The 18969-nt window shown below is 36.0% G+C and overlaps 1 pseudogene; it reads right to left on the minus strand.

Annotated features, from left to right (window-relative positions):
• Nucleotides 1-13027: 13027 nt before the first annotated feature.
• LOC114048125 lies at nt 13028-13955 on the minus strand (annotated as a pseudogene).
• Between the last annotated feature and the right edge of the window lie 5014 nt (nt 13956-18969).

Genomic DNA, 18969 nt, shown 5'->3' on the forward strand with positions numbered 1-18969 from the left:
ACTCACTATCTAACTTGTTCTTAATGAAACACTCCTAAACAGCCAGATTTCTGGCAAGAATCAAAATCAAGCCTCCTGGCATATAATTTGAAGAATCCACCTCTTTTCTTCCACACAATTTTTCAAAATCACAAAGAAGGTTTCAATAATCACAATAACAAATTTGGGGATGTAATTTGCAATTAGGTAGATAGGATCTAGATCTGTGATTTTGATGGCATATTAAACTCTAGATGAGAAAACTCTTAATAATGTAAGATAGCAGGGGCAGCTAGGTGGTGTAGTGGATAGAGCACTGGCCCTGAAGTCAGGAGGACCTGAGTTCAAATCTGGCCTCAGACCAAACACTTGACACTTACTAGCTGTGTGACCTGGGCAAGTCACTTAACCCCAATTGCCAAAAAAAAAAAAAAAATGTAAGATGGCACCTTCTTTGTAAGTCATAATCTTGGAGAGTTGCCATGAGCTCTGAGAGATTGAGTGACTTGTCCCCAGTCACACAGCCAGAAAGTGTCAGAATAAACCAGGTCCTACCCAATTTGAAGTTAGCTATGCCTCAATTTATGCTGCCCTTCCTTACATTAAAGGAAAAGGAGAAATTTATATACCCCCAATTTGTCCATCATTCTCTAAAGGAGGAGCACCAATTTTGTTTCCAATTTTTTGCTACAACACAAAGGGCTACTACAAATATTTTTGCAGAGATATTTGATCTCTGTTGAGATAAGCAGAGAAATAGGAATACTGGGTCAAAGGGTATGTACTATTTAGTGACTTTGGAATGGACATTTTAGTCACTTTCTTAGCATAATTCTAACTTTCAGCAATGGGTGGACCACTTCATAACTCCATCAATTTTTAGTTCTTGTATTGCCAAAACCCCTCTAATATTGACTATTTTTTTATCTTTGCCAATTTTACATATAAGGATTTTTTTACTTGCACTTGGAGTAATATTTGATATAGTTGCAAATAATTCACATTTTTTCAGAGCTTTTTTTTTCAGAATTTTCCTCAGATCATATCCTTTGGCCATTTATTCATTGCAACACTTATATCTCTTTTGGTCTCTCAACAAGATGTATGTTTCCGTAACTATTTCCTAGTCATGAACCAAATTCCATTATATCCCAGGGAATCAATCAATAAGCAGTTATTAAGTACTTAATATGAGTCAGGAATTATGCTAATTACTGGAGATATAAATACAAAAATGAGACTGTTCTCCTAAAGAATGTTCAATTCTACTGGGGGAATACATTTAGATATATAATAAAGTAAATAAAAATTGAGGAGGAGGAGACACCAATAGGGAAATAGGAAGGATTTTTTTGGAGAAAATTACTCTTGAGCTGAGCATCAAAGGCATATGAAAATTTCAAGAGTTATAGATGAGGAGGAAAAATATTCTAGACTGGAGCACCAGCGTAAATGATGAGATACAATGTGGTTTTGGTCTGAAAAGATATACTGCACCTAGTTTGTGAAAGGCTTCCAATGCCAACAAAGGAGTTCATATTTTAGAGGGAATGTGAGTGTAACACACACTGTATTTTTTTCAAATCAATTTGCTGTTCCATATGCTTATTGATGGTACACTAATAAAACTTAAAACTCATCAATTCATGCAATCAAACTTTATTGATCATTCAATAATACAAACATCAACCATCTAGGAACAAAATCACCAATCTTATTTCTAAAGGTTTATGTCTTGTACCAGTGCTTATAAGTAGGTTCTCTATCTGCACAGCTGATGGCAGTGTGTCTCCTTCCAAGGTGACAGTCTAGCAATTCTCCATCACTCATCTCTGCTCTCAAGTGAACATGGGAAGCTCAAATTTCCTTATGTGAGGAACACAGGAGTCTGTCCTCACTGAGATCCAGGAACAGGCTGATGGCTGGAGCCTCCACTGGGTTTTTATGGTTCTGGCTAAAAGTGTTTACAATTTACATCTAAATTTTGATTGGTGATTAATTACTTAAGTTTATGATGAAAAGAAATAATTAAAGTGTTAGTTTTCTAACATCATTAGCAAGTGTTTATCAGTTGTTTACCAGATTTGGGGCACAGATACACCATCAGTAGATGTTTACTAGATTTGGGGAACACACATGACATTGCCAAAGTATACCGCTCAAGTGCTTATCTTATTACAGAAAAATAGCTTATATATCAACTCCTTATTCACACAACAGAGACTTACCACAAAATGAAGTTGTTCATCCTATGTTAACATACTTATTTTGAATTCAGGGAGTCACTGAAGCTTCTTGCATAGGGTCAGACCAGTATTTCAGACCTATATTTCACCTTTCTTCTTTTCCTTCCTGTAATTTTAACAGCAGTGTGGAAAATAGATTGGAGAGATGAGAAACTAGATTTATGGAGTCCAATTAGAAGGCTATTGCAACAGTGCAGGAGAAAAATAATAAGAGCCTAAATCAGGATTGTTGCCATATAAATAGTATGAAGGGTATGGATATAAGAGATAATGAGGAAGCAAAACCAGCAAGAAATGGTAACTGATTGGATATTGGGGGTGAGAGAGTGTGAAGATTTGAGAATCAATCAGCAAGCATTTATTACTGCTAGTATGCAAACACGGGTGACTGAAGGAATGTTGGTGCCTTTGATAGAAATAAGGAAGTTAGGAGGAATGGTGGGATTAGTGGAAAAGATGACAAATTTGGTTTTGGACATGTTGAGATTGAGATACCTATGGGATATCTAAATGGAAAAATTGTACTTGAGAGGAGCATTAAAGGTATTTAGGAATTTTGATAGTTAAAGATAAGAAGAGGAAATATTCCAGACTGGAACATCAGTGTATATGATGGGATGCAATGTTGGTTTGGCCTGAAAAGATCTGATGTACCTGGTATGTGAAAGGCTTCCAATGCCAACAAAGGGGTTCACATTTTGGAGACAATGGGAGTGTAACATATACTGTATTTTTCACAACAATTTTTCAAATCTATAGACATGCAGGATGGAATGTAGGAGAGTATTGGATATGTTTTAGAAGTCATCTACAGAGAAATGATACCTGGACCCATGAGACTTGATGATATTGCCAAGAGAGAAAATTTATAGAGATATAGAGAACAGTGCCTTGGTGTATACTGACACAGAGGGAATGGGATGTGGATAATAATACATGGGAATCATCCAAGGAAAACTATGCAAAATCAATAAGGTGGATAGGAAATGAACCACAGCAGAGTAGTGTCATGAAGAGGATGACTGTCAACAAAGTCAAACGTTGCAAAGAAATCAAGATGGATGAGGACTTCATAAGGACATTTGATTTAGTAATAAAGATATCATTGGTGACCTTGGAAAGAGCATTTTCCATGCAATAGTAGGGAAGCCACATAATAAAATGTTGAGAAATAAAAAAGAGGGAGGAAAATAGAGAAAATGAGAATATATGTTTTCTAGAAGTTTGCTAGAGATTGGGTCATATTCTCCTTGTGTTAAGATCTGTAATTCACTGTGTTATTTTACACATACTGTTACATATGTATGTGTCTAAAGATGTGTACTGTTCATCTTTTTATGTCTACCACCTAGCATAGTGACTTTCTCATAATAGTAACTTTCTAAACTCTTATTTAATGAATGAATATAAGAATTATTATTGCCCTTCTACCCAGGGTAACATAACTCTGGAATGAAGGCCTTGATGTCATTGTTCAATTCAAAGCATTAGTGTAACTATCCTAGTAAAGAATCTCCAACAATTTTGGCACATATATTCTTCCCACACTCATTAGATGCACTCCATCCTTTTGAAGAGGGAGATCAATTGTTCCATTTGTTTACTTTGAGAATATATTTCCCTTCAATAAAGATAACAATACATTTTTAATAATTATAATCAGTAAGTATCAGGTCAAGTCTCTTGCATAGTATATCTTATACTAAATTTTATAAACTACCATAGAGTTTAAAGTGTTTTAAAATACTTTGAAACTTATCACTTAAACTTCTTTGGGTCCATGAAATTTGCAACATCCAGGCATAATAATATTTGAGGGATTTTCTGCATGTCATATTTAATTTAAGAATTCAACATAGAAACTAAGAAATAATCATTCCATTATACTCAGTATTTCTCAAAGCTTTTTTCAGAATAACATTTCTAATTCTGTACCTTTTAGATCAAGTGGGACATATGTTACTGGAAGAGAGTTAAGAGATTGTCCCATGTCATATACACACATAAGCACACACACACACACACACACATACACACATACACACATACACACACGTATTATATATAATATGTATATATACATACATAAACATATATACATAAAAATGAAAATAGATATATACATCTATGTATGCATGTGTATGTTTGTATATATGATCTTCACTTCAATTATAAGTAATTATTCATCTCCACAGTAGTCCAGTGCTCTAGTTTTCATTCTACAGGACACAACAATGGCCAAATGGAGTTAAAAAGGAAACTGAATCCTAATTTTCTCCTCTTGTTTCAGAAAAGAGGCCAGGAGTTCCTGTGACAACTCACTTTATGTCTTCCATCTTCTGCTGCGTGCAGCATGACCATGAGGGAAGAGGTTGGACTGGGTGCTTTCTATTTGTTGTAAAGGACCTCTCTCTGCCCTAAAGCAACAACTTTCATCTGTACCATCCTGCTGCCAATCCAATATCTTAAATGAGATGTGGAGAACCTCTGGTGCAGAGAAGAGCACTCAACATTTTGACTTTAGGCATTTTGTCTCCTTTTGCACCTGTTCTTTGAAAGAAGAAGTTTGGTGGGGAATGGGATGTCCCACATGAAGTCCCCCCATGAACTTCTTCCTCTGCTGTGCAAGTTCTACCTCACTCTCTTGCCATGCCCCTTTCCTCCCTAATCTTTACCTTTCATAGTGAAGAGGCATCAGGAAGCAAGGCCTCCCATCTGATCATCTAACCATGTCCCTCCTGTCACATGCTGTACTTGCCTCCAGCCCAGTCTCCAACCTCCTCTGAAAAAAGTGGCAACCCCCACTCCAACCCCACCCCACTTCACAACCAAGGAATTACAAAAGCCCAAAGACTACCTTCCAAATCCCATTCCCCACTCTGATTAATCACCTAATTCCTTATACTTATCCCCTTCAACCATCCTAACCCCAAAGTATCAATCAAAAACCACCCAGGCTTTCCACTGTACTATCTGACATGCCAGCTCCATACAAACTTTCCTTTGTCCTTAAACTTTTCTTCTCCTACTCCTTCCATCTGCTAGCCATTACTGAAATCTGGCTTCTAGATGACACAGCCTCCTTGACCACTCTTCTTAATACTGGCTACACGTTTACTCATTTTTCTTGGATAAGGGAGTTAGAATAATCCTTGCTCCACTTTGAGGTTCTCCCATACCTCTATCACTCAGTAACTTTTCTTCCTTTGAGGTTCATGCTATTTATAGCTATGAACCAATAAAAATCCTAGTAGCTATTATCTACATATCCCCCAGGACACTCCCCTTCCTACTTCAATGAATTCAATATATGGCTCACAATTTTTCTCTCCCCCCCAAATCCTGCATTCATGCTAGGAGAATTCAATATACATACTGATTCTCCCTCAAATTCCTTAACCACTCAGTTCTTTAACCTATTCACTTCCTTGCACCCCACCTCAGCTGCATATAAACATAGTCATCTTGCCATCACCCACAAACGTACTAGACATTTTCAAGAATTCTGATATTCCCTTATTTTACTATAATCTATTGACTTTTCACCTCTCCCTTTACCTTCCCTTAAAAAAAAAAAACACCTATCCTTCATCCCAACTGTGGCCTTCAGTCCCTTGAGCTTATCAGTTCTCTCCCAAATGCTTTCCCTTGTACTAGCCATTCTCTCTTCTTTTACCCATCTTAACACCTTGGTGAACCAATTTAACTTTTTCATTTTTTTTTTAATTTTCAAGTCCAAATTTTCCCCTCCCTCTACCCCTTCCCCACCCATTTGAGAAGGCAAGAAATATGATGGTGTTCTGCTATAGTATAATATAGAAACAGTGCCTGCATATATCCTCAAATGTAGCTTTCAATGATTTTCTGGAGAAGATAATGCAATACAATATATTTTTTCTGAGCATTTATGGTTAAGGTTAAATTAAAAATAAAAGTCCTATGTTTTAGGTATTTATATTTCAATCAAGAAATAATGTTCTATAAAATCTTGGGGTTTTTAAGATATGCCTTTAAGACTTTTTTTTTTATTAAAAATGAGAAGTTTTGTTCCACCTCAGTGTATGACATGAAATCCCTGCAAAATCTCTTTAGGTTATAAATGGTGAAATTAAAATTTTTTAGTGAATTCTAAACTTGGCACAATGCACTCCCATCTTTAAAGTTTGATTTCATGATTTTCTAGATGCTGGTGTGTTTGGAAGGTTTTCAAGGCTCCCTTTTATTTCATAGTCCTGTTTTTTCCTTGGCATGATTATATGCATATGAAACTGTATTGACTTATATTCATTCACAGTTATGTTCTTCTTCATGGGGATTAAAGAATGACAAATTTCTGAGAAAGTCAGGCCATAATTAAAAAGATGTAGTTGGCGATGGGAATGAGAGTCAAGGAAGTTCATTTGGTCAAAACAGTGTTAACAAGTCTTCAATATTTATCAATTAAAATAATTATCATTTTTGAATAGAGTCTTCTGTTTAAAATAAATGTGCTTATTTTTTATTTGTCTTAAGCAGTTGAAATCAAATTGCATTTACCCATACTAGATAATATTAGCAATACCAGAAAATGATGTGACATATGCTCCCACAAAGTGAACCCCAATCCTTTTTGTCTTATTCCATATGCTATTCCATATGCTACAATTTGTGTGAATCACAACTTGTGGCCAAAACACTCACAGTTGCAATAGCAATTTAAGCACCCATATTTATATGAGATTAAATGTTAACAAACAGAGTAGTTAAAATGGGGGAGGGAACCTTAATCAATACAAATAAATAGTATGCAATAAAGTAACAGATTTCTCACATGTAAAAATAGGAGTACTCATTTGCAAGATTAATAAAAATTTATTTTTTAAATATGAGAGCATTTTGTAGAAGAAGACAAAATGATGACTCTTTATCCAGTTTTTGAGTTTCGTTAGCTATCATAGATGGTAGTTTCAGGTTCTCATTCTCATGCCCCTCTCCCCTCTCTTCAACATTTTCACTCCTAGCTCCTACTGCCAAATTTAGATCATCATATTTCTTAAATTAAACATTAACATACAACTTGTCACCAGATAGCATAGAACTCCCCATATGGTGCTGTCATCGCATGCCACACTTTGCCGCCACAGACTCTTGCACTTATTCTGTTGCTAAGGTCTTGCTAAAGTGTAAATTTAGCATATGTAACAACTGAGGTCCCCTATTAAAAGCCATAGAGTTCCAACACAGGCAACAGCCTTCTTTGCTCTCCTTCTTCTCTTAACTTCTCTGTGGAAAAGATTTCTGTGTATGCATGAATTTGTAATAAAAAATTCAATGCCTAAATTTGACAGAAAAGTCAGAGCTTGGAGGTCAGGTAGTTGAACCGCTATCTGAGCAGTAATCAATCTCTTCTGAAAAATTGCTGGAGAATGGTCTCCTAGCTTTCCCTTAAAGATGTACAAAGATGAGAAACTCACTTCTCTAAACAATCCATTCCACTTTTGGACAGCTCTAATAGGACACATTGTCATATAATGGTTAAAGAGCCAGCTTTGGAATAGAAAGGCATGGATTCAAGTCTTGCCTGTGACATAGTGACTGTGTGACCCTGGGAAAGTCACCTAAGATTTTAGTGTCCCAAACAACCTCTAAGGCAATAAATTGTGAAGCATTTGCAATTTGCATTGACCAGAAGAGGTTCCCTCTCTAAGAGTTTCCTCTATCAATGAAATCTCAGATCAGGACTTCAATAAAAAAAAAGGGGAAAGAAAGGGAAGGAGCATTTATATAGTTCCTACAATGCACCAGGTACTATATTAAACACTTTACAAACATGATTTCATTTGATCCTCACAAAAACCCTGAGAGATAGGTGCTGTTATCATTCCCATTTTACAGTTAAGGAAACTGAGGCAAATAGAGGTTAACTGACTTTCCCAAGGTTACACAGATAAAAGTTTCTGAGTCTAGATTTAAACTCAGGTCTTCTTCACGCTAGGCCCAGTGCCCTACCCACTGTACCACCTAGACCTAGGGTCAGAACTCAACATTGCTTTTCTAACAAGAAAACAAGCTACATTGAATTAATTATTTGGGATAATAGGCAAAGAAGGGTTTCTACCAAACTTCTTTTATGAAACATATATGATACTGATACCTAAACCAGGAAAAATAAAAAAATATAGAAAATTATTGACCAAATTCATCAATGAATATGGATGTAAAAATCCTAAATAAAATACTAGCTGAAAGATTACAGCAATATATTGCAAAAATTATGCATTATGACCAAGCAGGATTTATACTAGGAATGCAATGGCTTAACATAAGGAAAACAATTAACATAATTGATTATATCAATAATAAAAATAACAAAAATCATGTTGTTATATCAATAGATTCAGAAAAAGTTGTTTTTTTTTTAAAATAAAGTAAAACACTATTCAAAACACTTGAAAGTACAGGTATAAATGGATTTTTCCTTAATCTGATAAAAAGCATTTACCTAAAACCATCAGCTAGTATTATTTGTAATGGGATAGAAGCCTTCCCAATAAGATCAGGTGTGAAACAAGGATGCCCACTGTCACCAATATTATTCAATATTGTACTGGAAATCCTAGTAATAGCAATAAAAGAAGAAAAAGAAATAGAAGGAATCAGAATAGAAATGAGGTAATAATACTATCTCTTTTTGCAGACAATATGATGATATACTTGGAAAATCCCAAAGACTCAACTAAAAAGTTAGTTGAAATAAATCCAGGAACTATGTGACCAAAATTATTTTTAAAAATTATACAAATAAAATCAGATTTAAACAGACAAATATTAATTGTTCATGGGTAGGTAGGACCAACATAATAAAAATGAAAATTTTACCTAAACTATTTACATATTCAATGCCATCGTGACTAAATTAACAAAAATTTATTTTAATGAATTAGAAAAAAGCAATCACAAAATTTATTTGGAAGAACAAAAGTCAATAATATCAAAGGAACTAATAGGAAAAATGTAAAGGAAGGAGGTTTAGCAGTACCAGATCTTAAATGATATTATGAGGCAGTCATAGTCCAAATTATCTGGTACTAGCTAAAAAGTAGAAAGGTAGATCAGTGGAACAGAATAAACATACAATTTACAGCAGCAAATGACTATAGTAACTTAGTGTTTGACAAATGTAAAGACATAAGTTTTGGGGATAAGAATTCATTGTTTGGTAAAAATTGTTAGGAAAGCTGGAAAGCAGACTGGCAGAAATTGGGCATAGACCAACATTTTGTACCATTTACCAAGATAAGGTCAAAATGGATATATTATCTAGATATAAGAAGAGGTATTACAAGAAAATTTGAAGAACGTGGAACATATTACTTACCAGAAGTATGGATAGTTAACAATTTATGAATAAATAAGAGCTAGAGAGAAGTGTGAGGTGTGAAATGGATCATTTCTATTATATTAAATTAAAAAGGGTTTGGACAAATAAAACAAATGTAGCCAGAAGGAAAGGTGAAAATTGGGGAAAATTTTATAGACAATTTCTGAGATAAAGATCTCATATCTTAAATATATAAAGAACTTTGTCAAATCTATAAGGATAAGTCATTTCCCAATTGATATATGATCTAAGGATATGAACAGGCAGTTTTCTGATGAAGAAATCAAAACAATTTATAGTCATATGAAAAAATGCTCTTAATCATGATTGATTAGAAAAATTTAAATTAAAACAGCCTTGAGGACATCATTTTACACTTATCAGATTGACTGAAATGATTGAAGGAGAAAGCGACAAGTGTTGGAGGGGATGTGGAAAAATTGGAACACTAATTCACTCTTGGTGGAACTATAAACTGAACAAACATTTTTGGAGACCAATCTGGAATTATGTCCAAAATATTATTAAACTGCCTACACCTTCTGACTCAGCAATACCACTACTAGGTTTGTTTCCCAAGATGGTTAGGGAAAAAGGCAAAGAACCTGTATGTTCTAAATAATCTATAGAAGCTCACTTTGTAGTAGCAAAGAACAGGAAATTGCAGGGATGCCCATCAATTAGGGAATGGCTGAACAAGTTGTGGTATATAATTGTGATGGAATTCTACTGTGCTATCAAAAATGATGTACTCAATGACATTAGAAAAACGTGGATGGACTTGCATTAAATAATAAACAGAAAAATGAGCAGAACCAAGAGAATGTTGTATACAGTAACAGCAATATTGCTTTAAGAACAACTTTGAGTGATCAAGTACTTTTGTCTATTATAAATACCCAAATTACAAAAGACCTATGAAGGAAGACGCTATCTGCATCTAGAGAAAGAACTGATAAATAGAAGTATGTACAGAATGATTATACACACACACACACACACACATTTGTACATAATGATAGCCATCTTGGGGGGGTGGGGAAGGGGAGGATGATAGGGAAAAGAAGAAAAAAATGAAAGTTACATTATAACTTCGATATATATTTAAAAAGAATAGCAAGTGGTACATAATAGATTTGCAGTATTATGTGCATTTCTCGTCTATTCTACTATGTTATGGAAATGCTTGTTTTATTAAGTTCAAAATAAAATAAATTTAAAAAAAAGAAAATCAACTACACTTAAGACTTTACAATGTACAACACAATGAGGGAGCATTCTGAATCAACTAAATCTCAAAATCAAAACAGGCGTAAATAACAGTCTTCAGTGAAATATTCACTTGAACAGCACTAAAAGTATACAAAAGTTGAGGATCATGGCCTATGCCAGCACCTATTCCTCCACACTCATGCCGTCTGGCATGTCTTAACAAATGTTAGAATTTTCTCTCTATTCACTCAATGAAGTTGTCCCGTGAGGCACATTACTGTTAGTACCTAGTGGATTCTACTCATCCTTATATGTCTTTCATTTCCAATGTAATCATCTTTCTTTGATGCATAGGTTGAAATATAAGCTGCATGTTTCTCTAGTAATTGTGTATCTAGTGCATGGGATTTGATTATCTTTCTGTAGTCTTCTCATAACAGAACCTGGAAAGAAAGGACTTGACCCACTGCCCTCTCCTGGATGCTTTCCTATTAATCAAGTCCTTCTTAAAATGTGTTACCCCGAACACCCTAATCCAGAGAAGGTTTGAACAAGGCAGAGTACAATGGAATTTCATCTACCTCTTTCTAGCCATTGTGCTTTCATTAATGAAGCTTAAGATTGTATTGGTGATTTTGACTTGGTGATTTGTCACATCACACATTTTAGTTTCATAAGTTTAGAGCTCAAAGAGACTTTAGGGGTTTAGTCCAACTCATTTTATAAATGAGATGGAGAAGAGAGATTAAGCTACTTCCACAAGGACACATTTAATAGGTGTCTGAAGTACTTTTAAAACCTAGTCATTTCTATCAAGTTTGACATCATCTCTATGAAATCAAATAGTCTTTAATTGCCAATTATCATTTAAAAGAAAAGATGCATGTATCTGTGTGTATATACACACACGTCCCTTATGTGATATATGACTATATATACACATATACACGTATATACATATTATATGCAGACACATGTATATACACACATATAAACGTAGGTAAAACATTCTAGTACAGATATTCTATAACTTTCTATAATCTAAGAAGAAAAGTTACATATAACATGTATATAACTTTTCTTACATATGTAATATATATTCACAGAAAACATATATATTTAATTTATTCTAGAGCAACTTGATAGCTTCATAATTTGGACTAGACCTAATTAAATGACTTTCTGATGTAGGATCATGGTATAGAGATCTGGAACAGACCTTCAAAATCCATCCCCCTTATTTTACAGAATATGAAAGGTCTCGGGACTTCACTGGGTTCCTAAGATCTCACAGAAATGAAATAGCATTACCAATAGCAGAAAAAGAGATTCAAAACTAGATTTATTTTTTTAAGTTATAAAGAGACAATGTATTTTTAACTTTTAAATTGATTGGTCTATCATCTTGTAACAACAACAAAATTGGAACAAGATTTCAAATGAGTTTTTCATTAAAAAAAACTTTTCATTAAAACAAACAAAACAGATTTCAATCAAATTCATGTCTCAGTAGGGAAAAGATCAATGTAAGGCTATTGTATACTTTTTAGCTTTTGGTGTTGGAAAGATAAAAGCCAGACCAAGTCAAATGAACAAGTATTTAAGGAAGTTACTATGTACCAGGCACTGTGCTAAGCACTATGGATACAAAGCGAGGTAAAAAAAAAAAAGTGGTTTCTGTTCTTAAATGAATTCACAATCTAATGAGAGAGAGAACATACAAACTATGTCCAAACAAGACACATACAGCGACAAACTGAGAGATAATCTCACAGGGAAGGCACAAGCATGAACTTGGATCTATTTCTATTAAAAGAATATATTAAAGATAAAAATCCAGAAAGACAATGAGTTTTAACTTACTGCCCTAACCATAAACCTAGTTTAAAAAACACAAAGGCACCAAATTCCACCAGCCCATCTTTTCTCATTACATGCTTTTTCATACCTTTTTCTTTAAGTGATATTGGGTTTCATCCTGTCATTTAGAGAAGGATTCTGAAGCTTATGGACTTTCTTTATATAGCCCAATAGTGCCTAAACTGGAGCCAGTCAGCAAAATCTGAAGATGATAGTGACCCTCTGCACATAGGATATGCCTTTACTCACATAAACCAACCAACCACAACAGTCACATAACAGAGATACTAAAAAGGCAGGAAAAGAAACCAGTGGTAAAGCTACCTGGAAAGAGTACTTTTTTCGGGGGGGGGGGAATTAACTCCCCAGATTACAACTGGAATATAGGTGCCCCACTAGGATCTAAGAATTGTGCCTGAGCATCACTGGCCTGCCCATAATCATTGTCCTCTTCTGGCTTTCTGTGGGTCAGTTGCATGTTCATGGAGTTGTTTGAGAGATATTCCATGATGTGGGGGACATTAATAACTCATAGTAGTCTGTAGTTTCAAGGGATAGACCTCACTAGTATTATTTCCAAAGGTAGCCCCCAAGTCAATGGCAGGGTAGGAGTGCTGAAACATTTGGTTTCCTCTCCACCATTCTGGAACTGGTTATTTCAAGTCTGGTTGCTCCAAAATAGAAGGTTTCCAAAAGGGTTCATCATATAGTCCTGATGAAATGGAGAGTAGAAGCTTATGTACACCCCAAAAACTGATCCATTGTGAACCATACTCATACTGTTGCCATTCTTTGACCACATGGTATCTTTCTGCCATCTCTTTGACTTCATTATATGGTTCTGAAACCAGGTCTTAACCTGTTTGTAAGTCGCGTTCAAATTCTCAGTCACATTTTGGATCTGCTGTGGACTGAGGTATTTTTGCTCCATGAATCTACCAGTGAGTAGGTTTAGTTGAGCCTGGGAGAACATTGTCCTCATCTTGGGTTTTTTGACCAGGCTCTGATCTTCTTTTCCCTGGTGGATCTTGGGCTTAATCTGGGAGGAAAGGTTATTTGAAGTTAGGCTAGAAGCAGAGTCAGGAATATCTTGAATAAACACATTCATGGATGAAGAATGAGCAGAAGAAATTGCTATGCTTGGCTGGAGCTTTTCCAGACTTTGTATTTTGGAAATTAGAGTAAAGGCTTGGGGAGGTAAATGGCTCTGGTTGAGACATGGTGATGTAAGGGCAGCTGGCATTGCCTTTGGGCCTGCGGGACTGGCATTACTATGAGTGAGAGGTGGAGGACAAGTTTTAGGGAAGATATTGAAGGAAAGGGTCCAATCTGGGCAGTCACAATAAGTCCAGGAACAAAAGACTTGAATGTGTGGTTCGCAAAGAGCTTTGCAAAGTACAAAATGCTCTACAAATGCAAAATAGTCTTTCAATTAAAAACTGCAAGACTCAAAAATGACAAAGGCTGTGGCTTGCCTAGGAATACCAGTCTAAACAGGAGGGTGTCCAAACCTAGATTTCTAGCTTCAAACTCACACGTTCATTCACATGGCAGTGTCCGTCTTGCTTTTCAGAGATAGGCCTATAAACATCAGTATTCACAAATAGCTTTAGACCAACCAAAGACAGTAGCTTATACATACAGCATTTATATTAATAATATAGAGAGGATCAAAGTCTGGGAAGCTTATGGTCAGTTGCTCAAGGAGGAAGAAATTACATTAAAGGGTTTAGATGGAACAAATGTCATTTGTCCTTCATTTTCGAAGAGGACCAATGACACCATGACATTAAGGTAAAATAGTGGATGCTGGGTGGCATCTTTATTTATGCATGAATTGAATTTAAATGAGGCAGAGTTGCACAAAGTCATTGGCCTCACTCTCTCTTCCAGAGTCATTGAAGTAGCTTGGCAGGACAAAAGTCAAGATGACTGGTGATGGCCTGGGATGTAATGGATGACCTTGGCATCTTCAATGTCTGATCAAGCTCCAAGCGCTCTACAGTACCTGTGTCAGCCACCTTCATAGCCATTGGAACAAATTGTTCTCATCTACCCATAACTTCTCGGTGACTCCATCTCATTATTTTGTTATTTCCTTCTCCCAACCCCTTCATTTACATGAGAGATCCATAAGATTTGTGGGGAAGGTATCTGGGAAAGCAACCATGCTCAGACTCACACAGTCATTGGAATGTAGTCTTCATTCTACTCCCTAGCATCAAAATAGTTTTAGGAGGAATTCAGGTTGACAATCAAGAAATACCTTGAGTTGAATGGGATGTTCTAACATTAGGGCAGCCAGGGTGGCACAGTAAATAGAGCACCGGGCTTTAAACCAGGAAGATTCAAATTTGACTTCAGACACTTACTAGCTGTGTGACCTGGGCAAGTCATTTAATCCTGTTTGCCTCAGTTCCTCATCTGTAAAATAATCTGGAGAAGGAACTAGCAAACCACTCCAGTATCTTTACCAAGAAAACCCCAAATGGGGTCATGAAGAGTCAGACATGACTAAAACAATTCAATAACAACAACATACATTATGTTAGACAGAGACTAGGCAGAGATTTCACTGATAGCTGGAAGAAATGTACTCCAAAAGACAGGCTACTAACTGGTTGGCTGGTATGTGTTCTTAAAGAGCTTAACATCTGAAGCTGAAACTCAGGGGGCAAACAAAACTCTTTATCCTTAAGAGAGAGTATCTGAGATAATGTGTTATATATACTATATGTGTATATAAAGCCTGCCTTTCTAATAGAACTAAAAGTTACCTCTTGTTCATAAGTTTAAAAAACAACGGAGTGGACCCAATTTCTCCTGTGATGAAGAAGAGCTTGGATCACAATTGTCTAATAGATGACAAATGGCAGAATAGCCTTACCACAAGGGAGCAGTAGGCACATGACACACCAGTCCCCCAGGACGAAACAGCAGAAACACAATGTCCAGCAGAGAGCAAGCTCAGCAGATCTGTGTGATGGTATCTCCAGAAGACCTCATAGGGTCAGTGACAGCTACAGCAATAGTCATTCTTCCATATAGATGTGCATATTTCCTAAGTGTCTGTTTCAACGTGTGATCATTAAGAGTTTCCACTCTTCCCATTAAGAGTGTGTGAATGTCTGTAAGAGTGTGTCCCAGGTTTATGGAGAGTATCTTCTATTGCTATTTTTTTATTGCATGATTTATGTCTTCTTGAACTAATTGTGTCCTCTGGTTCATAGGTGTGAAGCAAACAATGCTGCAGGAACCAGATTAAAATGTAATTGGGAAATATTCAACAAAATAAATTAAAATGTGATGAGACATAAATAACATTACATCTTAAAACTCAGTCAATATGCCACACCCAGGGATCTTTATGAAGGGATTATTGGCCTCCCTTACTATTTGAGTTTGACACCACTAGCATAGAGGCTGACTATTAAAAGTAATATGTATGTGTAATGGTGTATGCTTATGTGCTGTGGTTTTAATGGATGTAGCTCCAAGGAGTTCCTTGAACTTGGTTTGGCTTTTTGGGAAGAGTCCGCCTGTTTATGGCCTGGTACTATGATGATAATAAAGAAAATTATTCTAGGTTTATAGGATAATTAAAACAATTGGAAAAGACCATGGACATGTTTCAGTGAAGGTTTTGATAAAGCAAATAAAACCACTCCGTGGAATATATTCCTTCCCTTTACAACTCTTCTTAATAATCTTTTGTTTTCATTCAAATTCAGTTCAAGTATAACCTTCTCTATTTAATCTTCCCTGATTTCCCCAGTTGTTAGTGAGGCCAAGTAGTCATAATTATTAATAATGAAAGCCATGAAGTAGTGGCAATATTAGAATTCACACTGCATATTCCAATTGGTTGGAACCAATTACCATATTTTTCATAATTATGACTATGAATAGTGAAAATTTAAATACATATGACCCTAGGATTCCTTATTTGCACTTAGGATTAATGGGACATCTATCTCTACTCAATTTACCTTTTACAATACTTAATCTGTACAAGTTACATCCACTTAAAAGAATTTAAGCTCCTTGCGGGCAAGAACTGTTTCATTTTTGTTTTAATCCCCCTTGCTTAACAGGTTCCTTGAAAGTAGTAGATACTTAGTATCAATCAGAAAAACTAAGAAGTTTTTTTTTTTTTAATTACTAAAATGAGCATAAGGAAGACTAGAGTGGCAAGAGGACAGAGATGATGCTCTCACATTCTCAAGGGGAAATTTACTAAATTATTCAAGATAAGATGAAAATCTGGACTAGAGTTGAGGCAAAAACTGACAGGGCAAAGGATTTAGAAATATAAATATGCAATATGATTTATTCATTGAATTAAATTGGGAGTATTAAACCAGGAAGAAGTTAAGAAAGATCCTCTTATTCCAGGACTGCAAAGTTGGACACAGGAAGTCTTGGAGAGTTTTTAGAGTGTGTTACTTTCTAAAGGCTTTTATCTGAGGATTTTCATGGTTTCACATAAATAACTTTCAAATCCTTGATTGTGGTTTTGGTACTAATCTTCCACTTAGGAAACATCATAAGAGAAAAGCAAAGGAAGCTGGCTGACTTCATCTTGGGGACATCTATAGTCAGGGAGTTTGGGGGAAAAAGTGGAGCCAAGAAAGTTAATAGTGTCTAAGTAGTAATAGGTCTTCAAAAACAGAATACTGCCTGTGAATCTGAGTTTTAGCTGGAGCAAACATAGTTAGAAGAATAAAAAAAAATACTTCCTTTTCCATTTGGCCAATTCTGCTTTTTGGCTTTTTTGGACCTTTTTTGCCATTTGGGTTAGGCTATTTTTTAAGGTGTTATTTTCTTCTTTAGCTAACTGTTGACTTGTTTTTCACGATTTTCTTGCATCACTCTCATTTCTCTTCCCAGTTTTTCCTCTACTTCTCTTACTTGCTTCTCAAAATCCCTTTTGAGGTCTTTCATAGCCTGGGACTGATTCATATTTTTCTTGGAGGCTTTGTATGTAGGAGCTTTTACTTTGTTGTCTTCTTCTGGTTGCATGTTTTGATCTTCTTTGTCACCGAAGGAAGATTCTATGTTCTGACTTTTTTTTGCATAATTTGCTCATGATCCCAGTCAGTTATTTGAGATATTAACTCTTTGTTAAGGTAGGGGTCTGCTTCTAGTGTGGAGAATGTATTGTCCCAAGCTTCAGGAGTTTTGTGCAGCTATTTTCAGAGATACTTCTAGGGGCCTGTAAATTTTCAGTTCTTCCAAGGTGGCACAAGCAAGAGAGAGGTGTTTACTCCTTTCCTGGCCTATGCTCTGGTCTATGAGTGACCATAAGTACTCTATTCTGCCTTGAAAGTGTGAGGAGGGTTCCCTCTCCACTGACACTACAAGCTCCACCACGCCAGCACTCCTCCTCACCCCAGTACCACCGCCCAGAACTGTGTCCCAGATCCAAGCACGGGTAAAGCAAAAGAATCCTGCCTCAGAACCAGCAAACCCCCTCTGATCAGCCACTCGATTTCCTCTCAGTCTATGGCCCAGAAGCTCAGAAAGCAGCTACTGCCCCAGGACTATTGCCAGGACTGGCTAGGACCAAGCTTCTCTCTCACCCCACAATCACAGACTTTTCCTACTGACCTTCTAAGTGGTCTTTGGCATTTGTGGGTTGAGAAGTCTAGAAATCACCACAGCTGCCTGTGATTCAGTCCTCTGGGGCCTGCTTCAGGTTCACTGAGGCCTGTTTTTCCTGTGCACCCTCACTGAACTGTGTTCCTCTCCCAGGCTGGCATGATAGACCTTTCCAATCAACCATCCAATTTGTCTTGGGTGGGAATTTGTTTCACTCTGTCTTTTTTGTGGGTTCTGCTGCTTTAGAATTTGTTTAGAACCATTTTTTATAGGTATTTGGAGAGGTTTGGGAGAGAGCTCAAGCAAGTCACTGCTTTTACCCTGCCATCTTGGCTCTGTCTCAAGAACCAGTCATTTAAAAGCATTAGTTTAATGTTTATGGAGTAATTTTATCTAATGGTTAAGGATGAAATATGAAAATATGGATCAGAAGTGGCTGGTATAGATAGTCTATATCTATAGGTTCAAGGTGTTTGAATATGAAGGAAAGGTTAAAGTTCAGTTGGCATAGTAACTGAATCACAAAAATTTGGAATAAGAGTTATAAGAATTCAACTTTGAAAATATTATGTTTTATTAGCTAATAATTTATCTTATCCAAATCATCTCATGTTTAGAGCTAATGTTTAAGTACCACAAAAAAGGCCTGAAAAACAGAATAAATAATAAATAACCAACACTGCAGTGGCAGAACTAAGGTGATAAACTGAA

The sequence above is a fragment of the Vombatus ursinus genome, unplaced genomic scaffold, assembly GCF_900497805.2.
Source record: "Vombatus ursinus unplaced genomic scaffold, bare-nosed wombat genome assembly UNPS02014791.1, whole genome shotgun sequence".
Classification (NCBI taxonomy): Eukaryota; Metazoa; Chordata; class Mammalia; order Diprotodontia; family Vombatidae; genus Vombatus; species Vombatus ursinus.